Source organism: Cylas formicarius, unplaced genomic scaffold (assembly GCF_029955315.1).
Source record: "Cylas formicarius isolate icCylForm1 unplaced genomic scaffold, icCylForm1.1 PGA_scaffold_1__22_contigs__length_36826433, whole genome shotgun sequence".
NCBI classification, from domain to species: Eukaryota; Metazoa; Arthropoda; class Insecta; order Coleoptera; family Brentidae; genus Cylas; species Cylas formicarius.
In genome coordinates this window covers 21,325,337-21,344,929 of record NW_026844264.1, presented here as the reverse complement: position 1 = coordinate 21,344,929, position 19,593 = coordinate 21,325,337, and the positions used below count along the sequence as shown (strand labels likewise).

General features: G+C 33.6%; 1 protein-coding gene across 1 annotated transcript in view; it reads left to right on the top strand.

Moving 5' to 3' along the window:
• The window catches only part of LOC132697114 (carboxypeptidase N subunit 2-like), a 151,080-nt gene that overhangs the window by 42,581 nt on the left and 88,906 nt on the right, over window positions 1–19,593 (top strand). The window lies entirely within an intron of this gene.

Below are 19,593 nucleotides of genomic sequence, written 5' to 3'. Positions count from 1 at the left end.
ATTTTCTGTTTTTTATTGCTTCCAGCAATATTATCTACCATTCAGTCCAAAGTCTTTGCGTTGTATTTGCGCTTTAAATTTGTCAGGTTATATATAGGTGTATTTTTGAATATTTTTGTATCGTGTATATTTTGATTTGAAAATTTCATTCCACTTTATGTTCCCTGCCAGAATTAACTTCTGTTACAGCCTTTACTGTGCCAGTAATAATATTGACACTTCCATAGATATTGTTGGTATAAGGGATTTTTCGGATCACGTAAAAGGTCCCATTCGAGAAGTGTGCACCTTTGTAAAATCTTCGTTTATGGTTCGATATTGATAACTTTTTTTTTTTGGTTGAATAGTTAACAAAAGAGAGAGAAGAAGAAGTAAAAAATAAATCGGCAACGAATTCTTATTCAGGACTACTTAGAACTCAACTATACCAATTTCTATAGCGTTTCGATGCATGGCATTTGTTCTAAAATCTTTGAGTACGTACGCACTAAAACCTGTTTCTTATTACATCAACCTGAAGTCATGGCCAACAGGGACTAATTTTTTATGTCAACTATGGAAAAGGGCTGTTAGAGATTTCTATAAAAATAAAGTGTCAACCAAGTCTTATTTAGGACTACATAAAACCTAACTATACTAATTTCCATGAAGTTCGAATACAGGTTGCTCAAAAATCGCTTAATCATTACTCCTCTTCTTTTTTGGATAGATCTTACTAAAAGGCAGTGAAACTTTTTTTTTCATATAACATCGACTAAAATCATTACTAACTGACACAGTTATTTGAAATCGAGAAGTACTTTTAGAGATTTTTTCAAATTGAAAATGGCCAAAGTTTTTGATGTTATAAAAAATAAATATTGTAAACCTTGTAAATGACGATTATTTTGTATGTAATTTTAAGAGCTTACCAATTTTAATTATACAAATTTCAAAAATTATGATAAAAAACACTTCAAATATTTTTTAAGAGACATTAATTTTTTAGTATCATCTTAAAACAACAGCATCAATAAATCAATAGCATTCGAAAGGTATATTGTAGGTAACGACTAAGCAATGAATGATGAAATTCGTTTAATTGGAGTTTTTGATGCAAACCGATAAAATTTCTTAGTTGGAAATTTAAGCTAATATTAAAAAAAAAACCAAGGACCATATTTAATAATATGTAGTTGCCTACTGAAAGGACGAAATGTCGATTGCAGGTCTTTTTAGCATATCTATTTCTTCAATTAAATTAAGGAAAAAGTGGTTTATGCGATCGTTTCAATATGGCAGAGCATGAACAGGATAGTATAACAGAGTCACAATAACAAATGCAATTTTGGGAAACACGAAAATTTTTTGTATGCATTTTTCAATGCGTCTTTTCCTAGCTCTTGTCTAGGGATGCTAGATCAACTTTCTCTAATTCGAATGCAAATCTAGTGGCGTGATATCTGGGGGTGGCCAATATTCCGAGATGGAACCGCGCCATTTGTATTAAATGTTGCTTCATCAGTGTACAAAATATTGTTCAGGAATCTGGGATTTTCTAGGTACACACCCTGCAACCATAGACAAAACTCCATTCTTCCTACGCTGTCACCATATTCAAGAGTATGACGGAATTTGGTTTTAAAGGCCTTTATTTCATTTTTTTAAAATTATTTCCAGGTGCACTTTTTGGAAATATTTAAGTTTACACTTACGCTCCTAATACTGGATAGCGGATTTTCTTTTAAATCAAGAATAATTTTAGTTTTGGTTAGTTTTCTAAACTAAGATTCTAAACCTCTCCATGTCAAATTTGGTTTTACAAAGGAAACAGTATGCCGACGTAAATAAAATTTGATATTTCTGTTATTTTCATTATTAGATGAGGATTTAAAATCCTTTTTAATAAAAAAAAATGGAGCTTTGAATAGTGTGTTTGATTCATATATAGTCCTCTCTAATCATATCCAATTTTAAGAAAATCGTGAGTGTTTTTCAGTGAAACCTATCCAACAAAAAGGAATTATCAAAACTGAGCAATCAACAAATATTCCACAGGAATAGTGCGCGATATTTCGAGCACCCTGTATTCGAACTTCATGGAAATTAGTACAGTTAGGTTTTATGTAGTCCTGAATAAGAGTACGTTGACACTTTCTTTTTAACGAAATCCCTAATAGCGCTTCTCGATATTTAACATAAAAAATTAGTACCAGTTCAGGTCGATGTAATAAGAAACATAAGGTTTTACATATTGATAAATGGGACACACTCCATTGCTCACTTAATTAGCCAGTCTGTGTATAGTATCTAACATTGAAGAATAGCAGACGGTTCATTCGACACATGCACCTGAATAGTCAGTTTTGGATGAACATATAATTAATACCCATAAATTAAATTAAATTTATATTTGATTCATGGCATACTATTTTAATTTACCTAAATGGTATGATTTTCGCCGACACCAAGAAAATCGAAATACTGATATTAACCGCCGTATAGAAATAGTCAGTTTCGTTGAATTGGCGCGAGACATAAACCGTTTGGAGCAAAATTTAATTAGAAAAGTTTTGTGTAAAAGTTTTCCAATTAGTTCAACATTTTTGTCAGTCACGCCTGTCAAATTTGCAAGGTCGTCTTCTATACTTCTCTTGTATTTTGATTTATGAGCTTATACAGCTTTAGCGACCGGAGAATCCAAATTGATTCGCTTTAAACGTTGCATGCCATTTTATTTCGCAATTTGACTAGACAATTTTTAATCTTTAGAGTGTAATGTTCAACATTGCATCAGATTTGCTGGTGATAAGAAAACAATTTTTTTTATTAGGTTTTTTAGGCTAGGTTAGGTTATTTAGAGTTTTTGATTTGAACACCATGTAGTTAAGGACCACTAGTTTCCTGCTAAAGCGTGTGTGTTGTTAATTATAGTATTTCGTTTATAGTTGGATTCGTATTTGTGGAGCTCTCTTTGTGATTGGAAAAGCAAGTCATCTGGGAGAACTTCGATACGTTCTAAAAGTTACAGACTACCCAATAGAGCCCACATGATAGAATTAGGCCAACTCGGTGCGCAATGTCGCTTTGATCCTAAATTTGATAAGACTTTCGGTCCCGACTATTCGGTACTTATTTGGCAGATAAATTAGGCAATAATCGTGGGACCCAATGTTTTTGAAAGCTGGACAACCGTGTTGTGATGCACACTGTATCGTTATGATAAGGATACCTCAGACATTTTTTCTCTTTTGCGAATTGTTATCATTTTGATTCGTAGGCGTTCCTGTGTGTTGGTTACTTAACCCATTTTTACCCAAGCATAAAAAAAATAAAAAATACTTTTGCTCTACAATTATTTATTTTGTTGCACTTAAGAATACATTACATGTGTCGACAGAAAACAACTAAAATTAGATTGTTTTCCAAATAGAACCTGATTTGATACAAAAAAACGCATAATATTTTATGGTGCGTGAGCACACTATTGGTAACACCCGGTTTCATTTTGGATGATATTTTACGAAGCATGAAGTATGTAAATGCACATTACACTTATTACAAACGTAAATTGTGTGACTGTGGTAGATTCTACATTTCCTTCGGGCTTTATTAGCATGAACAATCATTGATTATCATAACGCACTTCATCTATGGCAGGTGGAAAATTTCTTTCAGTGATTGTTTTATCAGTTTTTAAAAGTCGCAAAGCAATGTGAGATTTAAAATCAAATCAATCACTTCGTCATCAAAAAACATAAAAAACATTTCAAGCGGAGTTTTTCCAGAAAGCCTATTTTTTAGTTCCGCACATGATCTAAATTCATCGGATATAGGTGTGTGAGTGTACTCAATCTGACCTTTCTTTCATTTGACACTAGAAGCAAGCCTGTCGTTTGCAGAAAGCATACGTCTTCTTTTGGATTCCAAGGTTTCATCATCTGATGAGTCTCATTCAGGTTCAGCAGTTGATGAATTACAGGACTGTTGAAGGACAGCTGTATCATTCGGTGTATGTAACTCGAAAATTCCAACTATATTAGTTGCTTCCCCAAACTCTTGTAGCTTTGAATAGTTTGTTTGATTCATATCTGGTCCTCTCTAATAATATCCAATTTTAAGAAAATCGTTAGTGTTTTTCCAACAACTCGAAAATTCCAACTATATCAGCTGGTTCCCCAAACTCTTGTAGATTTATGTTATCGCTCATATCTTCTTCGCCAGTATCCACGTCGGGTGGAATATAGACCGCGTCAATATGTTCTGTAAATATTTTTTCAAGTTATTTTAGCATAAATTTACAAGGAATAATATTTACGATTTTCATTGTTATTGTCCTCATCCATCACGATCTCCTGCACAGCCGCCTCTAATTTCTTTTGAGTCAAATGCTTCGGAAATGCTATATTTTATGAACTGTAACGTTCACTGCACAAGGCACAAACTAATACTAAAAAACAGGCTAATTGTTGTATTTTTATTCTATATGCGCTGATTTGTCTAGACTTGCAATAGCAAAGTTTTGTTTCACACATAAAACCAGTGGTGCATTCACGCACCAATAAATATTTTCAAAAAATAAAGCATAATCAATATAGTATTTCAAATGTACGTTTCCTGCGATATAATCTACATGCTATAGACTTAGCAAAAATGGCAATACAAATCCAAAATTTTTTTTTTCTATTTTGGATTTACTTGAAAATGTGATACAAATGTATGTACCGCTTTTGTTAACTTTTGAAGTCATATATAAGATCTTTCCTTTGCAGTAATTAGCGATTTCTACGGTTTTACGTCAGTGATAATAATAAAAGTTCTAAATGGATGTGCAAAAATATTTCTTGGACGTGAGAAAAAAAAATTATAGAATAGGTGGTGCATTAACTTTAACATTAACTTGGACTTGAACAAAATGGATTAATTCAGTTGAACTATTCTTAGATTAAATAAACCCAACTCGTATTTTAGAAAGGTCACCACCTCAGGTCTTTACTCAAAAAAGTTCTACAAGATTTTGTTTCCGTTAATAGTCGCATTTTGCATTATATTGTTTTTTTCAAAAGTAAATTAAGATACGTAGTTCTGTATAACCTAAGGGTTGGAGTGTGGTACTCCTCTGAATATATATCATCTCTCATCGTTTGTATGATACAATAAAGCTAGTTAAAGAATCTACTACTAAATTAGCGACAACCGCAGATCAAGAAACTCAATTCAGAAGTGTGCAATATAATTGTTAATAATATAATTGTTGTCTGTTTTAAATCACCCACAATTTGTCATACAGGCTCATACATCCCAAACCAATTTTGATCACAAATATTTCTTGACCCAAATACGTAGACACAGTAGGTTAGTCAATTTGTCTTAAATTACCCATAATCAATTGACTAAATGATGGCTAGCCCCGTGAATAGGGCAAGAGATGCCCATAAATGTAACGCATAATCAGTTTTGATTAATGTGACCCGACATCGGTGTCGAACATGCATTTGCTTCGAAATAGGCACCTTCATTCCAGGTAATGCCAGGGATCGTGTTAGTTCAGCGCAAATAGGATTTGCACTCAAGTTTAGTTTAATTACGCTATTTCAAGATGATCTGTTTGTTTGTTGTTGTTAATGTTATGTTGTATATTTAAATTATAAATTAAATAAAATCAAATTGATATCCCCTATAGCATGATGAATTCTTTCAAGGTTAGTATAGCTTCTCTATTAATTAATATTATTATGGTTGTTTAATAAAATGGCAATTTATAGGAAACAGATAACATGGATGGTGCGGGCAATTGCAAGCATTGGGTTTACAAGTAACAACTAAAAGAATTGGTAAAATGTTTTGAAGAGAAATAAGCGGAAGACCTAGAGAAGGATAGGACAACACAGTCGACATAACAATGGCACAAAACATAAAGAAATCAAGATTATTTACAGAAAATACTATAATTTTACAAACCTTTACACCTATAGATATATTCAATATTTAAGGCCAAAAATTCCTTTTACATAAAAAATCTGTTTACAGTAAAGGACCTATAGGAGGCAAATAATGCCCGAACATAGGTTAGCCCTAATATAACTTACTACTACTACTATTGGTTGTAACTTACACCTCGCCGATTATATGCAATATATTTCTTTTTTATATATAATTTTGCCAATGGAAAAAAAGTTATAGATGTTTTGAATTTGATTTTTACATTTTATTTACTCGATTGTAACCTTTCTAATTTATTCTTTAACTTTTTCTAAGCACTTTCTTGTCGACATTGAGATTTTTCAGATCATTAGGAAATTCATTAAAATATTTTACTATTTTACTGCATAATACACATAGCTTATATGTCCAATAGTTGGTGTCGCGGTAAAATTATACTTTTATTATAATATTTATATATATATATATATATATATATATATATATATATATATATATATATATATATATATATATATATATATATATATATATCACTATATCGATACACTATTGTTGATACTCAGTGTTTCATACTCAGTGGCCCATCTTAATTCTTTACTCCAATAATTGATGAACTTTGATGAACTGTAGGGACCTCCCCAGCCTATGACTGCATACACAGCAACATATGGAAAAGAGCAAAATAAATTTGTAATAACTACTTTCTTGTTAGTATTTCCTTGACTCTATAAAACACATATAAGTGTCTGTTTTTTTTACTGTTTTTGTCACGTGAACATTCATTTTCATATTTTAGCCATAAGTTATTCCTAGATATTTACTGCTGGTAACTCTTTTCTTCTTCTATTTCAAAATTAAAAGATATATACAGACTTTAATTAGAAAAAATCAACGGTTATATATTAAGATATGTACTGTTAACTGTGTCATTCTATTTCAGGCCATTTTGTTTTCTTTCTTTATCACATGGGCACATAGCACTACATACAAACATATGAAGGGTCTGTTGGCGATTTTATTTTTCAGGTCGGCTATGAGCAAACTGTAAATAAAATAAATAAAATTGACAACAAATATATTACTTGTTATAATCATTATCTATATCTAGTTACCAGTGGCTGGCATTTGGAGCTACTGGAATATTGTTGTTCTCCAATACCTCCTTGTTTATTTTAATTCCTGGCCACTGGGTCATTTAAGTTTAAAATTAAACCTTTGTAACTTTGTAGAAACTTTATCAAAAGAGATTGTTAAAGTCAAGGAATTTTATTTATATATTTATTTTATTTATTTTTATCTATACAACACACATTTATACTCCATTTTTGTCTTGGAAATCATTTGTTGAAATAATATTTGTGCCTAAAAATAAAATCTCTTTCTGAAGACTAAGTTAATGAAGAAGGTGTATTTAAATGTTACTATCCTAACTAGAAGATACGAGGGCACTCCAAAATTTGCCGGCATGAATATGAAAGAAACAAAGTAGAGTAAAAATTTTTTTATTATTTTTCAATATAATCCCTCTTATTTTCAATGCACCTATTACATCCTTTTATTAACAACTCAGTCCCTTTAAAAAATATTCCTTTGGTTTGTCTGCAAAATGAGCTAAAACAACCTCTTTTAACTCAACTTCGTCGTTAAACCGCGGTCCACGTAAGTCCTTTTTCAAATATCCAAACAAATAATAGTCGCTGGGGGCCATATCTGGACTATAGGGAGGATAATCTATCTGATGGAACCCACACTCTAAAATGGCAGCTTGTGCAACACCAGCAGTATGGACAGGTGCATTATCGTGCAAAAGACACACGCCTCTGGTCAGTTTTTCTCGAAGTTTTACACGTATGCTGTCTCGCAATTTATATATTAATATTGCATAATATTTCCCATTGACAGTGGTATTAGTTTCTTTAAAATATATTTCCTTTACAATCCCAATAGATCGTGGCCATTAACTTTTTTTGTTGACTGGCAGATTCTGAATTTTCTTGGAGGTGCTTCACCCTTACGACGCCACTCCATTGATTCTTTTTTCGATAGAGGGTCATAATAGAGAACCATAGTTTCATCTTCCCTCACCATAGTTTCTATCACAAACTTAGGTTCCGACCCACAGAGTTCCAAAAAAGACCGCGCACACTCGAAACGGCGTTGTTTTTGAATAGCCGAAAGGTTTTTAGGAACCCATCTTGCACTAACCTTGTGCATACCTAAATGATCATGCAGGATTTGACGAACACTTGTATCAGAAAGCTTAGTAATTTCTGAGATTTCCTTGACCTTTAAACGTCGATCACTCAATACCACCTCTTCCACAATATCTTCCGTTATGACCTCCATTGGTCGACCAGTTCTTGAATCATCTTTAAGGGGCTCCTCCACCATTCGAAAACGTTTTGCCCATTCTTTCACTACAGAATACGAAGGAGCACTTCGGCCGTGCACACCATCCAGCCGCTCTTTAATAATTTTAGGTGCTAACCCTTCTTTTGTCAAAAACTTTATGACTGCTTTATACTCAATTTGCGTTATTTGCGACATTTTTTCGGACACGTCTTGTTTAAAATGCTCTCAATAAAAAACTATTTGACGCAAGACTTCAATTTTTTTTCGCAACCTACTAAGATATATATATTTAAAAGAAGACAAAGTTTTATCGTGATACTGGAGCTGCATCTATGTCAGGCGAGGAAATTTTGGCGCTAATCTCGTATTTACCGCATTGTTTAATTTTAATTCAAATATGTTCTAAGAACACTACATAGAACCTGTATTCGTTTTTTAATTTAAAAATATCCACCTACAGCCACAAAAATCTTATGCTTAGTACTCCTATGGTTTGAGTTTGAATTGTTTCAAAAATTTAAAAAAACTCTATGGTTTTGCAATTTCGAGATACGCCTTTTTGCCTGCAAGGCGAAAACATGTATCATTTCCAACCACCCACCAGAGAACTTGACAGTCTTAATGGCGGAACCCTAGCTCCGTGCACAAATTTATGTACCTAATAATAATGTTAATTTATTGAAGATTATTAAGTTGTGCATCACGCATAAATGTCTCTGGACAAGACCTAAAACTTGATTTGGAAACACATTTATGGCTGTGTTTCGACCGTAAGAGTATTTTCTTTTTCGCATTCAGAATCTCGCTTTCATGGCGAAAACACATCACGTCGTCGCCATGGCTCTACCTACCAGATTGAAAAATAATAATAAAATAAAATCCTGCATTTCTGCAACCGGGGTTCCGTTCCGGAATTCGTTTCCAACTAAAACTGACACGTCGGGCGTTATGCTCGAACTAAATTTGTATTACGGGCTTCTGTGTGAAATTGATTTGAGAATGTTACTCATGACGTCTGGCACAAACGTTTATTAAAACGGAAGTCAAAGCTACGAAATAGTTCACAGTATGTTTTAACCTAGATTCAATAGTTTGTGGTTGTGTTAAACGAAGTTCGGTAAAGGAAATTTGTTGTTTGCTAATATGAATATTTTTTCCACGAAATAAATGCCACAGCACACATTTAGCATTCATTCTAGTATAGAAACTAATCAAAATGCTTAGAAAATTTTGCAGTATGACACGGCCATACTGAATTTGAAAACCACTGCTATAAAAAAATGTCAATTTGGAGAATATCGTTGAAAAAAGAATTCCGAGCAGAATAGCAGAATAATAAGGACCGAAAAAAATTATTACAAGGTGTAGTTTGAAATGGAGTTGCCATATAAGAAAGTGATTTTAAACGTTTGTATATGATAAAAAACGACAACTATAGGGTTTCAATGTTAATGTTTTCTATCATAAAAAGTTGCCGTTTATTTTTGTAATTTAATTTATTTATTTATTCACTGCTCAAGTCTATTTATAAATTACAATGGAGTAATTAAGAATTACAACAAAATATCAGCAGCTAAACGTGCAGAATCCATTTAGTTAAGGAAAAAAGGGACTATTATTTAACCTAACCTACAATTTTCACTGTCTATCTGTGTTATTAGCGTGTACTTTGTGACGGTTCTAAAAAGCGTCAACATTGCCTTGGTAGAATATATAAAATATCGAATTGAAATGCTGAGCAGCCGTAAGCGAGTAACTTTCCACGAGATGTAATGGAAAATGCGTAGACAAACAGATCAATATGATCGCCTGACAAGAACGTGTTTTGTTTCCAATAAGCGTATTCTTTATTACGACGAAGAGGAAAGAAAGAAGATTTCACGAAAGCTAAGGAAAATATTTGTTATTCGCTGATTATTTTTGTTTAATACCTTCCTATTCTTATCTAGAGCGGTTTCAAAATATTAATGATTTTTTTTACAACATGATGTATTGGTTGCCGTTCCTGAATATCTTACATTTTAGATTTGCTTAGATAAATTTGTTCCTAGGTTCCCAAATTTTACCACTACACGATATACAACACTAAATTGGATAACATTTTTTGCCTCAAACTTTTTAAAAAATATCAACTCGAAATGTTTAATTTATTTATTAATAATAAAGCAATTGAGGAAGCAAGTGACATATGTCAGGTGTACATTTTTGGGTATATCAGAATCTTAAAATCTGGGTCGACTTATTTTTTGGTTAGGTAGTTAAGTAGTAGTTATTGTGTGGGGTTCGCTTTTTAGAAAGACAATGGAGCAAAATGCAGGTTAAAATAGCACAATAAAGATCAATGCAATGCAATTTCTTGTTGAGTGATCTATTCAAAGTTCACGAAAATAAAAAAGATGAGTATTTTACGAGGTTTAAGATCGGAATCTGTTATAAAACAACTCTAAATTTAGCCTAGTTCCTATTTTTAGTTTTCCGAGAGTTCGGAAAATCTGCTTAAATAACGGAAATGTGCCTGTCAGATATTTTTGCCGAAATATGAACAATATGTGGGTGAAATAGTCCCTTAAGTTACAGTTAAAAGGATGGGCGTCATATTCGTCAAAATTTGGCAATCATCCAGAAGCATTTTGTCCAGAATTTCAGATCAACTCTAGCAACGCCTTAGTCATACATCTTTCATAATATCTTTGAAAAAGCAACGAGAAAGCAGAACATCGCGCTGCTGCACTTCATAAAAGGTTTGTATTCACCGGGCTCGGGCTTTAACAACTCTGCAATATCTTTAAGAGAAAATCAGATAATAAAATCTCAGTTCGTTGGGTTGCACCGATTATTTGCAATAGAAAAGCCTGCGAGGTAAACTTTAGCTTTTAGACAGCGAAACGGTTTTATGAGATACCCATAAAAAACGTTTCATTTGCATGTAACACAATACCTCCTCTCTAGTTATAAACTCGCAACTATAGAGGAAACTCGGTCTGTTTGTTTAACCATTAGCAACGAAAAGATATTACACAAAGACTTTATTAACTTTATTTCCTTGTAATGAAACAAACGAAAGAGAGAAGGCAGGCGCTTAAATATGGCTAATCAACCTTTATCGCGTACTTTTGACGTGGAAAGTTGATTTTAGAAAACTGTTTTTTTTTTTTTCTCAATCAAGTTCTAACCATATATTCGATTGCATACCGTGTTTTCACTGGCCAGAAATGTAGAAGCCTCCCTTTTTGATGAACTTCTCCATTCTGGACAAAATAATGTTTTTCGCACCTAAGCAAAAAATCATACTTTGCTCGCTTTCACCATTTTCTCAATCTTTTTGCAAAATGGATTTAAAGTTATTTCCATTTTATTAGAGCATCCAAATAATAACCTCAAAAAGGAAAACTGTTTTCTATACCAAAATATAATTTGATTTTTGAGAAAAATTATCCTAAGCAATGCTATTTTCATACTTGTCGTATTGTAAACTAATATGTAACAAATATTCTAGTCTAAGGATAGCTGATTTGAATCGTATAGAATACACAAAGAACGTGGCTATTTATGACCGATTTAATTAAAATATAAACTAAATTTGAAGTAGCTTAAAATCATTGCGAATACTGGTGTGCTTCGGGGTGCTCCGATAATAATATTTTTGTTGTTCTGGTAAGTTATTATTGAAACTGCTTTTTGATAGTGGGAAAATGAAAAGTAACCACACAATTACCTAAAGCTAACTAAAACCGAGCTTTTAGAATGTACCATTATTATTCATGATTAACAATAACATTTTCCAAGGAGCTCGAAAGAGTATATTATGCAACAAGTGCGGTAAATGGCATTTGATCCACGATTTTATTTGGCACGAGCGTAGCGAGTGCTTAATAAAAAAGTGAGATAAACAGTTTTTCTACTCCCGTCTGTAAAATACCTAATTACACACCGATCTAGCATGCGGGAAGCGTCACTTTACCACGTCAGTTTCGTTTCTCACCGATTCTAGCCACTTTAGACATTTCCGCGATTTTACCGCACGGGTTTGGGAGCAATCGGATGTTTTCCTAGATATTTCCTACGCCTTAAATTTTGACGTTTGGCAATTCTGACGGTCATGTCAGTGAATGTATTCGTGTTGTTTTGCGAAACGAAATTGAAGGGATAAAGTGGCGCTTACCGCCCGCTAGATCGGTGTGTACTTCCCACATTAGTTTATTTTCGAATTTTAAATTTTTTGCCATTTTTTGGAAATTGTAAATACAAAAAATCTCGAAAACAGTTGCTCTGAGCAACATTTAGAAGATATAAATTTTTTATCATGTCAAAAAAGTTAAGTAGGAAAATCGAAAATGAACTTTCACTCGGGCATTTTTTGAATAAACTAATTGATTATTCTTGATTCTTGATATTCTTGATAATTGATTTGCGGGTAAGCCTTAAAGCGCTATCCAAAAACTTCAATTAATGGTCAACACAATAAAACTTTAATGAACGGTCAAACACACGTCCGTGACTTGATTTAAAATATCAGTCACTTATTTAATATTTTTTCCGTTAAAAAGGTTGCCACACAAACTGTCATGCCGACATTTTTAACCGCTGGCGTGCGGAATCAAATATTTACATAAAACGGAAAAGGCCAAATTTACGCCGAAAATCGGGGAGCTCGTGGCCTATTGAAATGCTCTCCAATGCCATTTCAATTACCTTTAATAGTGAAGTACGGAACGAGAGCGTTTTGGAAAAGTTTATTAGCCTTCATACATACTTTTATGACGCTAACCGGATCGAACGAAATGTAATTTAATCGGTTTTGCGAATATAAAGGAGATACCGAGCATTTACGGTTCTGTCGTAAAAATACACTTTTATTTGTGATGATATTTGAATATGGAATTTATATTTTTGTGTCTCTGTGACAAACTATTTGTTTTATTAAAGGTGACACGAGCGGAGCGAGTGTTTAAAAAGCGAGTGACTTAAAAAGTTTACCGAACTTGCTGTATACTATACTTTTTCTACGATCATCACGAAAAAATCACAATTTAACCAATTAAAAATAATAACAGATTACCGGATTACCAAATTTGACTAGTTGCCATTAAACCTAATCGTTTATCGTTTCGATCGGTTCTGCTATTGTTGTCTCTTTTTAACTGTTTACGTTGGACAGAGAGAGATGTATTATTGGATATGTCATATAAACAATGGAATAAACACAATTTTAAAACGTAGTGTTGTTTATTTAACTTTTACAATTCATCATTAAGTAGTTTATTTAAAGAAAAAGACTATAACACATATAACATTTTTCTGTATATTAGTTATTGGGTACACTTTTGCAAAACAACACGAATATAATCACTGACATGACCGTCAGAATTGACAAATGTCAAAATTCAAACCGCGCGGTAAAATTTCCGAAAACATCCGATTGCTTCCAAACGCGTCCAGTCAGTCTGTCTGAAGTAGCTCGGATCAGCGGGACAAGAAACTTACATGATAAAGTGACGCTTTCTGCACGCAAGATCGGTGTATAATTAGGTATTTTACAGAAGAGAGTAGAAAATAGTAATATTATGCAACAAGTGCGGTAAACGGCATTTGACTCACAAGTTTATTTGACACGAGCGGAGCCCAGCGGAGCAAGTGTTTTATAAAAAAATTACCGAACGTGTTGCATACTATACTTTTCCTACGACCGTTAGTTTTTGGGTACACTTTCCCAAAACAACACGAATACATTCACAGACATGAATGACATGAACGTCAAAATTAAAGGCGTAAGAAATATCTCCGAAAACATCCGATTGCTCTCAACCTCGTGCGGTAAAATCCCGGAAATGGCCGAAGCGGCTCGGATCCGTGGGAAACGAAACTGACGTGGTAAAGTGACGCTTGCCATAGGATTCCTTTACGTCTATGTGGATGAATTTCCATGGAGCTTAGGTTAAACTTTTTTTTTTGCTTCTTCCAAATTTCTGATATTTTGTAAATTACAAGATGATTTCTAAAAATCTTGGACATTTGCTTTGTTAGGTACCTAGAAATCGGTTGAGTTTAGAACAAAAAATAGCATTGGAGGTTTTATAGCCAGGTCGTATTAAAAAAAAAAAGATTGTAGAAACATCGCACTTTAAATATAATATTGTCATCTTGTAGAGAACACTTTTTGTAGTAATATGCAGTTAGTTTTAAGACATATTTCTAAATAAATTCGGAATAGAAAAAGAAGCTTTAACCATTGGCAATAGCTATCGTTGCTATAGTTGGCACATGGTGACAGAAAGTGGCTTCACGATGTAGAACTAAGCGCCTGCCGCTTAGTGATGTGTGACGTGTCCTTCAGAAATCACAAACGCCAAAATACCAAGAGCTTGCGATCATAGGTATGGTCTGTTCATAGATATAAGAAAGTGACCAATTGCTTTTGAATGGGATTATCCAAGGGTGGTCATTAACATACAATCCAACAACATTATTGCCTAAATTTTCGGAATTTAAATTCAGGCAAAATTGTGGTCCGTAATAGAAAATAATTTTATACCTGCCTGTGTTTAATATTCTTTGGTTTGGTATACTACTTAGTTTAAGTTTAATAGTAATCATTCTTATTTCGTGTTTAATACAGCGTGTGTTGAATAGTGTGCGAATTATGCAAAATATGTGCGAGTCTAGCGCATTTCAGGAGATGCTCCCGCCCAAATGCAGAAAACACTATTCTATTGAGACTAAAGAAGTTATAAACAATGTCTGTTTGACTCTCATTAAACGTGGTTGCCAGCAAGCAAGCATCTTTATAAGAAACGACCACATTGACGAAAATTCCATCATCAACTGTATGGAAAATTGTGAATAATTCCATTTCAGCGAGGAAAAAAAGAAGCGATGCTGACATTTTCTCGAGTGTAGATGAAATCTTTTAGAATTCCGAAATGGCTACTGGAATTTTCAGAAAAAAATACGATTTACAGAGAACAACAAAGGCCAATTATTTACCTGGATAAAACCTGGTTCGACACTTATGATACCCCGGAAAAGGGTTGGGTTGACTCAACTGATAAGTGTAAAACAAACGCGCTATCAAAAAGAGGTAAAAAATAACTGTTTTGCGTGCTGGCTCTAAAGATGGTTTTATTCCAAATGGACTTTCTCTGTCTGCAAAAAATATAAAAGATTATTCTTTGGATTACCATGAAGACACCACCGCTGGTTTATTTGAAAGTTGGTTTAAAAACAAACTAGTTCTAAACATTCCTCCTAATAGCGTCATTGTAATGGACAATGCAAGTTATCGCAGTAGACAGTTGACTGAATCCCCTTCCTGATGTGACACAAAAGCAACAATCCAAAACTACATGTATAATAACGACATTTATTTTCAGGAAGATTATACCAAAAAGCAATTAATTGAGGTTCTACAAAGCTTTAACCTACAAAAGGAATACGTCTGTAATAATTATGCAAAAAATCTAGGGCATACACTTTTAAGACTTGCACCTTACCACTGTATATTTAATCCCATTGAACCTGTTTGGCACCAACTGAAATCTGCGATTCGTCGTGACAATGTTTTTCCCCGTGTTAACTCCAATGTCTTCAAACTTATAGAAACTGAAGTTTTTAGCATCCCTCCACAAAGTTGGGCAAATTCTGTTAACGTATAGAAAAAGCAGAACATTCGTATATCCATATTGCATATAATATAGAACAAATAATAATTAGAACAGGCGATGATAGCGACAGTGATACTGATATATTATGTGAATAATTTTAAGTAATTTAAGTAGGTAATAAAAATAATTTGTAATTTAATTTTGTTGTAATAAATATTGTTTAGTATCTTTCCTAACAAAACTCCAAATAATTAAATTCTAAGCAAAGTACGGACCTATTCGGCCAAGTTTCATTCTTGCAGCTTGCCCGGGTCTTTCCTTAATTCGTATCAGTTAGTCATTTTCTTATATCTATGAACAGATTTTATACAATGCCCTTGTATAATTGGGTTTCTAAAAGTGTGTATAAATATGGAGAGACCCGCGTGAGTCGAGCCACAGTCGTGCTTTTTGATAAATGAGCGGCCATGTTGATTGTTTCGTAATAACTTGCGCATGCATATTGAATGTCTCTTTTGAGTATTATCGGCATATGGTTTTTTAATTAATTTGCTGACTTGCTTGATAAATTGAAACAAAAGGGAAAAGTTATTTTTTTTTAAATAATTTATTATTTCGAATTAAAGGAAATGAAATTGGAAATGCTTGGTGTACCCGATTTGGAAAACGGCTTACGGTCACGATTGAACCCAATTAACCCTTAATGATATTTTATGCATCTTTCGGGAATACAATTGAGAGTCCGAATTTAGTACACCGACGGTTTTTCGGAAAATTTAGGACCTAATTTAATCCAATTAGGAAGTTTTAATCGATAAAAACCGAAATTCGAATTTTTGACGTGCGATATTTATGAGGTGGCGTGGGAGTAAATCACATGTTTCGTACGAATCGAATTTTGCAGGAACCCCTGAAAAGTTTCCGCGCAAATACGCCGGTTCGTATAACATTTTTGCGCTTTTGTTTAAACTGCGCCCAGTTAATTCAGGTTTATTTGAATTAGTTTCGGTTTTCGCATCCGGTTATTTGATTTGCTAATGAAAGTTAAATTCCAATTGGAAGAAGGTTTTACTTCGATGAAGTTAGTTTTATTAAAAGCCGCTACCCGTCAAGGGAGAAAGAAATCTTTTCCTTCTACGAGCATCCTTTCTGGGACAGCTTCGGTAGAAGTTAATAAATATCGTCCGGCCGCTTGGCAGTTCTAAAGCTTTATGGTGTTGGCTTGTTAATAGAAAGGACGAGAGCAAATTGTTTGTAACCGTCATTCCAATTTATTTAAGGCAATTTGTAATATGTATTTGTTATAAAATCCGACATTGCATAGAATTACTAGTTGCTGAGTCGAATTTGCTGACGTTTCGCCAATCATCCTGTTGGCTTCTTCAGAGATTGACTGAAACTGGTTCTTATTTATTTATTTATAGAGCCGAGTCACTGAACCCAGAATTTAAACACCTTACCCTCTTCTCTCTAATAATTTCCACATTAAAGATATTAAGCGTTCCATCAAAAAATACACTTCACCACAACCTTCCAATAGCAATGAGGCCGCAATCCTACACTTGCCACTGTGGTCCTTCCTTACATTCAAAACATCACTGACCACATATCAAAAGTTCTAAAGAAGTATAACGTCAAAACCAGGTTTACCACTTGTCCAAAAATCTCTCAACATCTTCGGTCTGTCAAAGACAAAATGCCATTTGAGATACCAGGAGTTTACAGCATTCTATGCATATGCGGCAAAGAATGCATGGGAGAGACCGGACGAAAAATATCAACTAGACTCAAAGAACACTAGGACGAATTAACTCATCAGCTGTTGCCAAACACACTCACGAAACCGGACATAAAACTTTGTTCGATAAAACTAAAATTCTTGCATGTAATCAGTTCTTCTACGAACGAAAAATCCTAGAGTCTATAGAAATCTATAAACAACCTAACAATATTAACCGCGACTCAGGTCTCTACCTGTCACCAATATGGGAATCAGTCATCCGAGACGGTGTTTATGCCCCTCAGTTAGCTCCGCCCCCCTCAAACAATATATAAGCAGGTACAGAGTAAAATAAGAGGCAGTTTCAGTCAAGCTTTGAAGCAGCCAACAGGGTGATTGGCTAAACGTTAGCAATTTCGACTCAAAAACCGACGCAGGAGGAATTCAGAAGTTTTGTTAAAAGTATCACAGTAGCCTGTGGAAGTTTCTTTGAAGAATTGCTAGTTATTATCAAAGTTTACAGAATAATACATGCTTGACTCGAGATCAAGCGAGCGTCCCTCTGCTGCTACAGCTGGGAAGTGCATTCCGTGTAGATAAATAATTTGACCTTAGGACAGAAAGTAAGTTACTGTTATGTCAAATATTGATTTTAGAATCATTGTTATGGGGCAATGTTCCCACTACTAAAAAATATGCATTTATCTCTCGATGCTAAGCAATTTGTAAAAACTGTTTAGAATTCGATACTTAATAGAGGACTTAACCTAGTCATGCTACAAATGAACTATGCGATTTAGCCGAGACTGAGATTTATGGACAACGTGTCAAATCCTATAAAAATAGTGGTATACATTTACGGAGTTATGTTGTGATTCTACTAGCCAAAGTAGCGGAAACGTGTTATTCCGAACTTCCTACCACGGGCCTACAGGCATCGGGGCCCCACTTCGGGGGCGGAGCACACCCTACAAGCATCGTGGCCCTGTGAGGGCGATTTTAAACTTTGAGGTTAGGTTCGTCCTAAATTGCTCGCCACAGTGGTTAACAAAGCTGACCAGTGTATAATTGAGTATTTTGCATTTTCTATTTGTATTCTATTGTAATTTTATAAACATTTTAAATAATACAAAGGTTTCATGGAAGTGTGCCAAAGGCAAAATATATATTTTTAAGTCTGACGTCCTATATATTTTTTTTCCTATATTAGGATTATTCCAATAATTGTTTCTTAATTTCAGTTCATCGTTTCCAACTAATAAACAATGACAAATATTTCACAAAACAGACTTTCCTATGAACTGCTCTATATCTTTAAATCTGCAACGTTTATGATATAAAAAAAACCTTGAGGAAGTCAGATGTATTACTAGACCTTAGTAAAGCGATTAAGTAATTACTCCATATAAGTTTTGCTGCCTTATTACCAGAACAGCATTTAAATTTGAATAAATAGATGAACCAGTAACAGTCGTTCTGTTCTAAATACTAATACTATTATTTCACTTAAAACTTTCAATAAAATTGCTTTCAAAATATTTGCTAGCAATAGTTTATTTATTTATACTCAGAAGCTTACCTCATGGGAATCATATAGAGAGTACCATACGTATATATAGTGTTGTGGAATTGCCCGGTCAAATTTTTTGGTTTCAATTGATTGGTCAATTGATCAGTCAATTGACCGAAATAATATTAAAAATGCAATTAAATTTATATTTATTAATTTACTTTTATTTATATTGTGCGTTACGTCGCCATTGCGCAGTTTTGCGAATTAAATGGAGTGGATATTTTTATCGTTATTCTCCGAATTGCTAGGTATCCTATTCGGGTATGCTTTGACATGTCAATTTGACCAGTCCCAACAATACGTATAGGTTGAAGCTGTATGTAAAATTGTTGCGTATGCATTCTGACTTGGGTTTAAGCATTTTTTTATCTGTTAGCTATATATTGAGTATTATAAGTATAATATTATTATTTTATAGGTAA